The 7,229-nt window shown below is 43.9% G+C and overlaps 1 non-coding gene across 1 annotated transcript; it reads right to left on the bottom strand.

Moving 5' to 3' along the window:
• Window positions 1-6,359: 6,359 nt before the first annotated feature.
• trnad-guc lies at window positions 6,360-6,431 on the bottom strand. The gene has a single exon. It is a non-coding gene; the product is annotated as a tRNA-Asp (tRNA).
• Window positions 6,432-7,229: the final 798 nt, after the last annotated feature.

Raw genomic sequence — 7,229 nt, 5'->3', positions numbered from 1 at the left:
AAATGCTGGAGTAACAGCGGATGAGACAGTCTGCAGAAGGGTATTGACCCTAAACCTCACCCACTCCTTTTCTCAAGAGATGCTGCCTCATCCATAGTGGTTTGTGTCTACCATGGCTGATCTATCTCTCCCTACTAACCCCATTCACCTGCCCCCCCCCCATAATCTCTGACATATAGCTATTAGCGCTAACGGAATCAAGGGACCTGGGGGGAAAGCAGGAACAGGGCATGGCTTCTGGAAGATCAGCCATAATCATATTGAATGGTGGTGCGGATCGGAAGGTCGAATACCCTACGCTTGCAACTACTTTCTATGATGCTATGCTTCATGGCACCTGGACTAATCAAAAGTCTATCTCTCGTTCATAGACATATCCACTTACGACCTCTGCAATTTCCCTTGGCAAAGAATTCCATAGATTTACCACCCTGTGATTAAAACAAAATTATCATCGCCTCCTTCCTAAAACAACGTATTTTAATTATGATGCTATAACTTCCAGGCCCAGACTCCCACACTAGTGGAAACATCCCCTCTGCATCCACTATATGCACGCCTTTCACTATTCAGTATATTACAATAAGGTCTCCCCTAATTCTTCTAAACTCCAAGTGCCGACAAATGTTCATCTTAGGTTAACCTACTCATTCCTGGGATAATTCTTGTAAACCTACTTTGGAGGCTCTCCAGTGCCAGTACATCCTTCCTCAGATATGATGCCCAAAATTGCTCACAATGTTCCAAATGCAGCCTTGCGAACGCCTTATAGAGCCTCAGCATTACCTCCATGCTTTTGTCGAAAGACCCTCATGAAATAAATTGAGTTTACTTTCTTTACGACCGATATTTCTACACTTCTCTCTTCTAATATTCTCCGTCTCTCTAACTTATTGTCTTTATTTTTCATTCTCTACCTTACTCCCTTATTAATACTTTTGAGCACTAGAATGCAAAAACAGGGCTGTAATGCTAAGGCTGTATAAATAGCTGGTCAGGACCCATTTAGAGAATGGTGAACATTTTTTTGCCTCATATCTGAAGAAAGATGCGCTGGTACCGGAGAGGGCCCAGAAGAGGTTTACGAGGACGATCACAGGAATGAGTGGGTTAACATATATTGAACTGAGCCACTACTCAGTGCAGTTGAGAAAGATGAGGGGGGACCTCATTGAAACTGACCGAGTAGTGAAAGGCCTGGATAGAGTTGATGTGGATAATATGTTTTCTACTGGTGGACGAGTCCAGGATCCATGGGCAGAGACTTAGAATTAAACAACGTTCCTTTAGGAAGATGACGAGGTGAAATCTCTTTAGTCAGAGTGTGGTGAATTTGTGGAATTCTTTGCCTCATAAGGCCGTGGCGATAGATGGATTTTTCATTAGTACATGTGTCAGTGGTTATGAGGAGAAAGCATGAGAATGGGGTTAGGATTGTGAGAGTGATCAACCCTGATTGATTTGCGGATTAGACTTGATGGGCCAAATTCTAATTCTATCCCTTATGATATTATGACCTTATTACCTTATGATATGGTAAGCCGATGGGCCTGTTGATGTACTGTACTCATTTCTGTTCATACCAAATATTCAATGAAAATATCATTCCAACCCTTTGCACAGTTTCAGATGCCTCTGGCTCGCAGCAAACTTTAGAGATAAATCCAGGATTCTCAAAGAGGTGAGCTTAATTTAGTCTTTACTTTTGATATACAACTTTCTAACGGGCCCTTCTGCCCACGGAGTCGGACCGACCAGCGATCACTCGTACCCTGCAAACTAAGGGCAATTTACAAAAGCCATTTAATTTACAAACCGGCACGTCTTTGGAATGTAGGAGGATATAGCTCTTAAAGCTATCAAGGGATATGGGGAGAAAGCAGGAACGGGGTACTCATCCTGAATGATTAGCCATGATCATATTGAATGGCAGTGATGGCTCGACGGGCCAAATGGCCTACACCTGCAGCTATTTTCTATTTTTCTATGTAACAACTAATTATTTGTTGCTGACGCCATTCCTTAACCAAAATGTTCAAAATCCGACCTGGACTTCCGGTTAGAATTAGAAAGTGATATACCGGTCATACATTGCGATATGCAGAAGCCAATTATTCTACAAACCGGCTCGTCTTTGGAACGTAGGGCGGTGTAGCTCTTAAGACTATCAATGGGAATGAGGAGAAAGCAGGAATGGAGTACTCATCCGGAATAATCAGCAATTGACCATATTGAGTGGCAGTGCTTGCTCGAAGGTCCAAATGGCCTACTTCTGGACCTACTTTCAATGTTTCTATGTAACAACTGATTTTGTTGCTGTCACCATTTCTTCATCAAAATGGTCAAAATCCGATCTGGACTTCCCGTTACATTTAGAAAGAGAAATACGGCATCCCCGTCGGGGATTTCAACCCGGATCTCCCGCTTGACAGGCGTGGATACTAACCACTATAATAACGAGGAACCATTGTGCATTCTACCCACATTTTCATAATTAAATCTTCGAGACGTTACGTTTCATTCTACCTCCGAACATTTATCTCACTGGCTGATTTGTGCGGTCTCGGTCGCTTCCGCTATCCAATCACTAATTCAAGCACAGATTCCTATTGAATTATTTCATTCGAAGCGTTTTTCCTTTTATAAACGGATATCATCGAAATTGGGAGTCATATTTTGTTTTTGCTGTCGCAAAACAGCAACTGGTCTGTGGTAGAGCCACACATTCACATTGAACTGGATACGGTTCCGCTCCCACACGCCGATGGAACCGCGTGGTCCAATGGTGAGCAAGACTGACTTCCGTCTAAAGAAGGTCCTGACGCGAAACGCCATCCATCTTATTTCTCCAGAGGTGCTGCCTAGCCCGCTGACATATTCCTGCAAGTTGTGCCTGTCTTTGGTGTAAACCAGCATCTGCACTTCTTTATTTCTACAATGCGTATGCTTGATACTGGTTCCATTACTGCCCATCGCGCTGTGCATAATTCTGATGTCGGAACGTCGAAACTTCTTGAAATGAACCCGTGAAAGAACACGAACTGTGCAAACCTCGAGGGACCGAGCGGCCTTCCCCAGCCCCCTTCATGAAAACATTCACTTCGATGATTCTCGTTGATTGTGACGAGGGATTTAATCACCATTTAATTAATTACTAGACTAAGTGCGACCCGTTGGATGGTTGCGGGAGGTGGGGGAGGGTTGTATGGGGGAGGAGGTGATGTGAGGGAGGGTGGTGGTGGTGGGGGGGGGGGGGGGGGGGGGGGGGGTGAACGTTCAAAACCTTAATAACTTCTATACTATTTCAGCGATCGGAACAAAACTTATTTGAATTTCAGCAGAGGAGAATGCTGGGTAAGGTCGTGAAAAATCGTCGCGCTATGGAGATCATTTTTGCGCAAATTTAATTACAACGCAGACAGGAAGTGCTCAAGATGAGAGTTTTAGTAATATATAGATAGATTATTCCCTGTGAGCTGGTCAGTGGATCAGGGATGTAATCCCATGCCGCGCCTTTACCCGGTTCGGTGCAGCTTCCAGCACATACCCTCGGCAAACTCAGTCACATCCCAAGATGTCCCGACGATTGGTTCACACCGAGTTCCGTCAGCTATCTATCAGTCAGAAGAAGGGTCCCGACCCGAAACGTCACCCAGTTGTTCTCTTCGAAGATGCTGCCTGTCCAGCTGAGTTACTACAGCTTTTTGTGTCTATCTTCCGCTTAAGCCAGCATCTGCTGTTCCTTTCTAAACTATTTATTCAGTGTTCCACTCTCTCGCTACTTTCCGACATGGACTTCCTTCTGTCCTATTTTATGGACTACACAGAAACAGGGACTTCAGCCAAGGACGTCCATGCCGACCATATATTACCCATCTCTGTTCTGCACAAAGAAACATCCTAGATACATAGACAATAGGTGCTAGAGTAGGCCATTCCACGAGCCAAGACCGCCATTCATTGTGATTAGGGCTGATCATCCACAATCATTAACCCGTTTCTGCCTTCTTCCCGTATCGCTTGGTTCCTCTAATCCTAAGAGTTCTATCTAACTCTCGTTTGAATGCATCCAGTGAATTGGCCTCCACTGCCTTCTGAGGCAGAGAATTCCAAAAATGCAAAACTCTCTTCATACAACAAAGAATATATTGAATAGCTCAGTAGTCGAGTACGGCCTGGATCATTATGTCAACCAATGATTGACCGATAAAATTAATTAAATGATGCAATGAAGCGAAACTTTTCAGTGAAATATGGTTCCCCCCCCCCCCCCCAAGCTAAGAGAAATTTGTAAGTAGACAAAACAGGCCGGAGAAACTAAGCGGGCGAGGGAGAATATATGTAGAGAAGTAACAGGCGATGTTTCGGGTCGAGACTGTTCTTTAGACTGGGATAGGATATTTGGGTCAGGATATTTCAAAATATCCATGGATGGAATAGCAGATAATTGTTTCGATCTTTCGACCTATGGATTGTGGGTCCAGCACGCTTCCGCTGCGCCACTCTGCTTTCATGCAAATGTTCATTGCGTTTGGGCTTCTTTTACTGATTTAGCCTTTTTCATTTCTCACCTCATATACTTTATTTTTCTAGGGTTTGCTTTCTTTCTTCATAAGGTAATACTTCATAATGATAATAATTGAATTGGGCCATTCAGCCCATCAAGTCAACTTCGCCATTCAATTATGGCTGATCTATGAATAAGAAAGAACAGCAGATGCATGTTAGATCGAAGGTAGACACAAAATGCTGGAGTAACTCAGCAGGTGTGGCAGTCTGAAGAAGGGTCTCGACCCGAAAACTCACCCATTCTTTCTCTCCAGAGCTGCTGCGTCACCCGCTGAGTTACTCCAGCATTTTGCTTCTACCATGGCAGATCTATGTCTTCCTCCTAACACCAGTCACCTCCCTTCTCCCCATAACCTCCGCCACATAGCTCTTAGCGCTAAAGGAATCAAGGGGAATGGAGGTAAAGCAAGAACAGGGTATGGATTCTGGTAGATTAGCGATGTTCATATTGAATGTCGGTGCCGGCTCGGAGGGTGGAATGGCCTACTACTGCAAATATGTTCGATGTTTCTATGCTTCAATGACGCATGGACTAATCAAACATCTATCTCTCTCTGCCTTAGAATTATCCACTGAAGGCCTCTGCAGCATTCTGTGGCAAATAATTTCATAGATTCGCCACCATCTGGCTAAAACCAAATTATCCTCATCTACTTACTAAAATAACCTCCTTTAATTCCGAGGCTATGACCTCCTGTCCCAGACTCTTCCACTTGTGGAAACATCCTCCCCATATCACCTCTATACAAGCCTTTCACTATTCTGCATGTTTCAATTATGTCTCCCCTCATTCTTCTAAACTTCATCGACGACAGGCCAAGTGCCGAAAAATGCTCATCATAAGTTAATCTGCACATTCTTGAGATCAGTCTTGTAAACCTCCTCTGGACGCTCCCCAGTGCCAACACATCCTTACTCAGATATGCTACCCAAAATGCATTACAATAGTCCAAATGCAGCCGTACGAACGCCTTATAGAGCCTCGGCATTACCTCCCTGTTTTTGTAGACATGCCTTCCTGAAATCAGTTGAGTTTACTTTCTTTTCGACCGATATTTCACCACTTCTCTCTACCAATTTTCTCCTTCTCTCTATCTCATTTTCTTGATTTCTCATTCTGAACCTTATTCCTTTATTTCTTACTTTCGAGCACTAGAATGCAAAAACAGGGCTGTAATGCTAAGGCTGTATAAAGAGCTGGTCATGCCGCATTTACAGTATTGGGAATAATGTTCTGCCCCATATCTGAAGAAAGAGAGTGACCAGAGGATGTTTACGAGAATGATCACAGGAATGAGTGGGTTATACAATAATCTGAGCCGCTGCTCACCGGAGTTTAGAGGGATGAGAGAGGACCTCATTGAAACTGATCGAGTAGTGAAAGGGCTGGATAGAGTGGATGTGGAGAGGATGTTTTCTACTATTGGGTGCGTCGACCTCGACTTCCGGTTACATTTAGAATGTGAGAAACCGCTCGTAACTTACACACTAAGGCAATCTACAGAAGCCAATGCATCTACAAACCGGCACGTCTTTGGGATGCAGGGGGTATTGCTCTTAAAGCTATCAAGGGATATTTGGCGCAAGCAGGAACGAAGTACTCATCCCGAATGATCAGCCAAAATCATATATATTGGCAGTGCTTGCTCGACGTGCCAAATGGCCTACTTCTGCACCTATTTTCAATATTTTTATGTAACATCTGATTCTTTGTTGCTGTCACAATTTCTTAATCGAAATGTCCAAAATCCGATCTGGATTTCCGGTTACATTGGAAAGAAAAATACCGTCTCCCCGTCGGGGAATTGAACCCCGGTTTCCCGCGTGACAGGCGGGGATACTAACCACAATACTAACGAGGAACCATTGTGCATTCTGCCAAGATTTGCGTAATTCAATCTTCGAGCCGTTACGTTTCCTTCTACCTTCGGACATTTATATCACTGAATGATTTCCGCTATCCAGTCACTTATTCAAGTACAGAGTCCTATTGAATTATTTCATACGAGGCGCTTTCCATTTTATAAACGCATGTCACCGAAATTGCGAGCCCTATTGTGTTTTTGCTGTCGCAAAACAGCAGCTGGACTGTGGTAGAGCCACACAGTCACACGGCACTAGAGACGGCTCCGTTCCCCACTCGCCGATGGAACCGCTTGGTCCAATGTTGAGCACGACTGTCTTCCGTCTAAAGAAAGTCCTGACCCGAGACACTTTCCATCCTATTTCTCCAGAGATGCTGCCTAACCCGCTGAACTACCCCTGCAATTTGTGCCTGTCTTTTGTGTAAACCTCCATCTGCAATTCTTTGTTTCTATATTTCGTCTGGTTGATACGGGTTCAATTTCTGCCCATCGCGCTGTGTTTAATTCTGATGTCCGGTCGTCGAAACTTCCACGTCGTCAAGTCATGTCAAGATAGTTTATTGTCATATGTCCCAGATAATACAAAGAATGTCTTGCTTGCTGCAGCACAACAGAGTATTGTAAGCTTAAATACAGAACAGTTCCATGGTCTATATAGCATAGCCCATATATATACACACACATAAATGAACAAATAAAGTGCAATCGGCTGTCATAGTTCAGAGTTTGTTTGATGGCGAGTTTAATAGCTTGAAGGTGTCGTGGTTTACAAGACTCAAAGTTAGGATAAGATGA

The sequence above is a fragment of the Amblyraja radiata genome, chromosome 37 (genome assembly GCF_010909765.2).
Source record: "Amblyraja radiata isolate CabotCenter1 chromosome 37, sAmbRad1.1.pri, whole genome shotgun sequence".
In the NCBI taxonomy this organism is placed as follows: Eukaryota; Metazoa; Chordata; class Chondrichthyes; order Rajiformes; family Rajidae; genus Amblyraja; species Amblyraja radiata.
The sequence above is the reverse complement of the archived record's forward strand: the minus strand, read 5'-3'. Positions and strand labels throughout refer to the sequence as shown.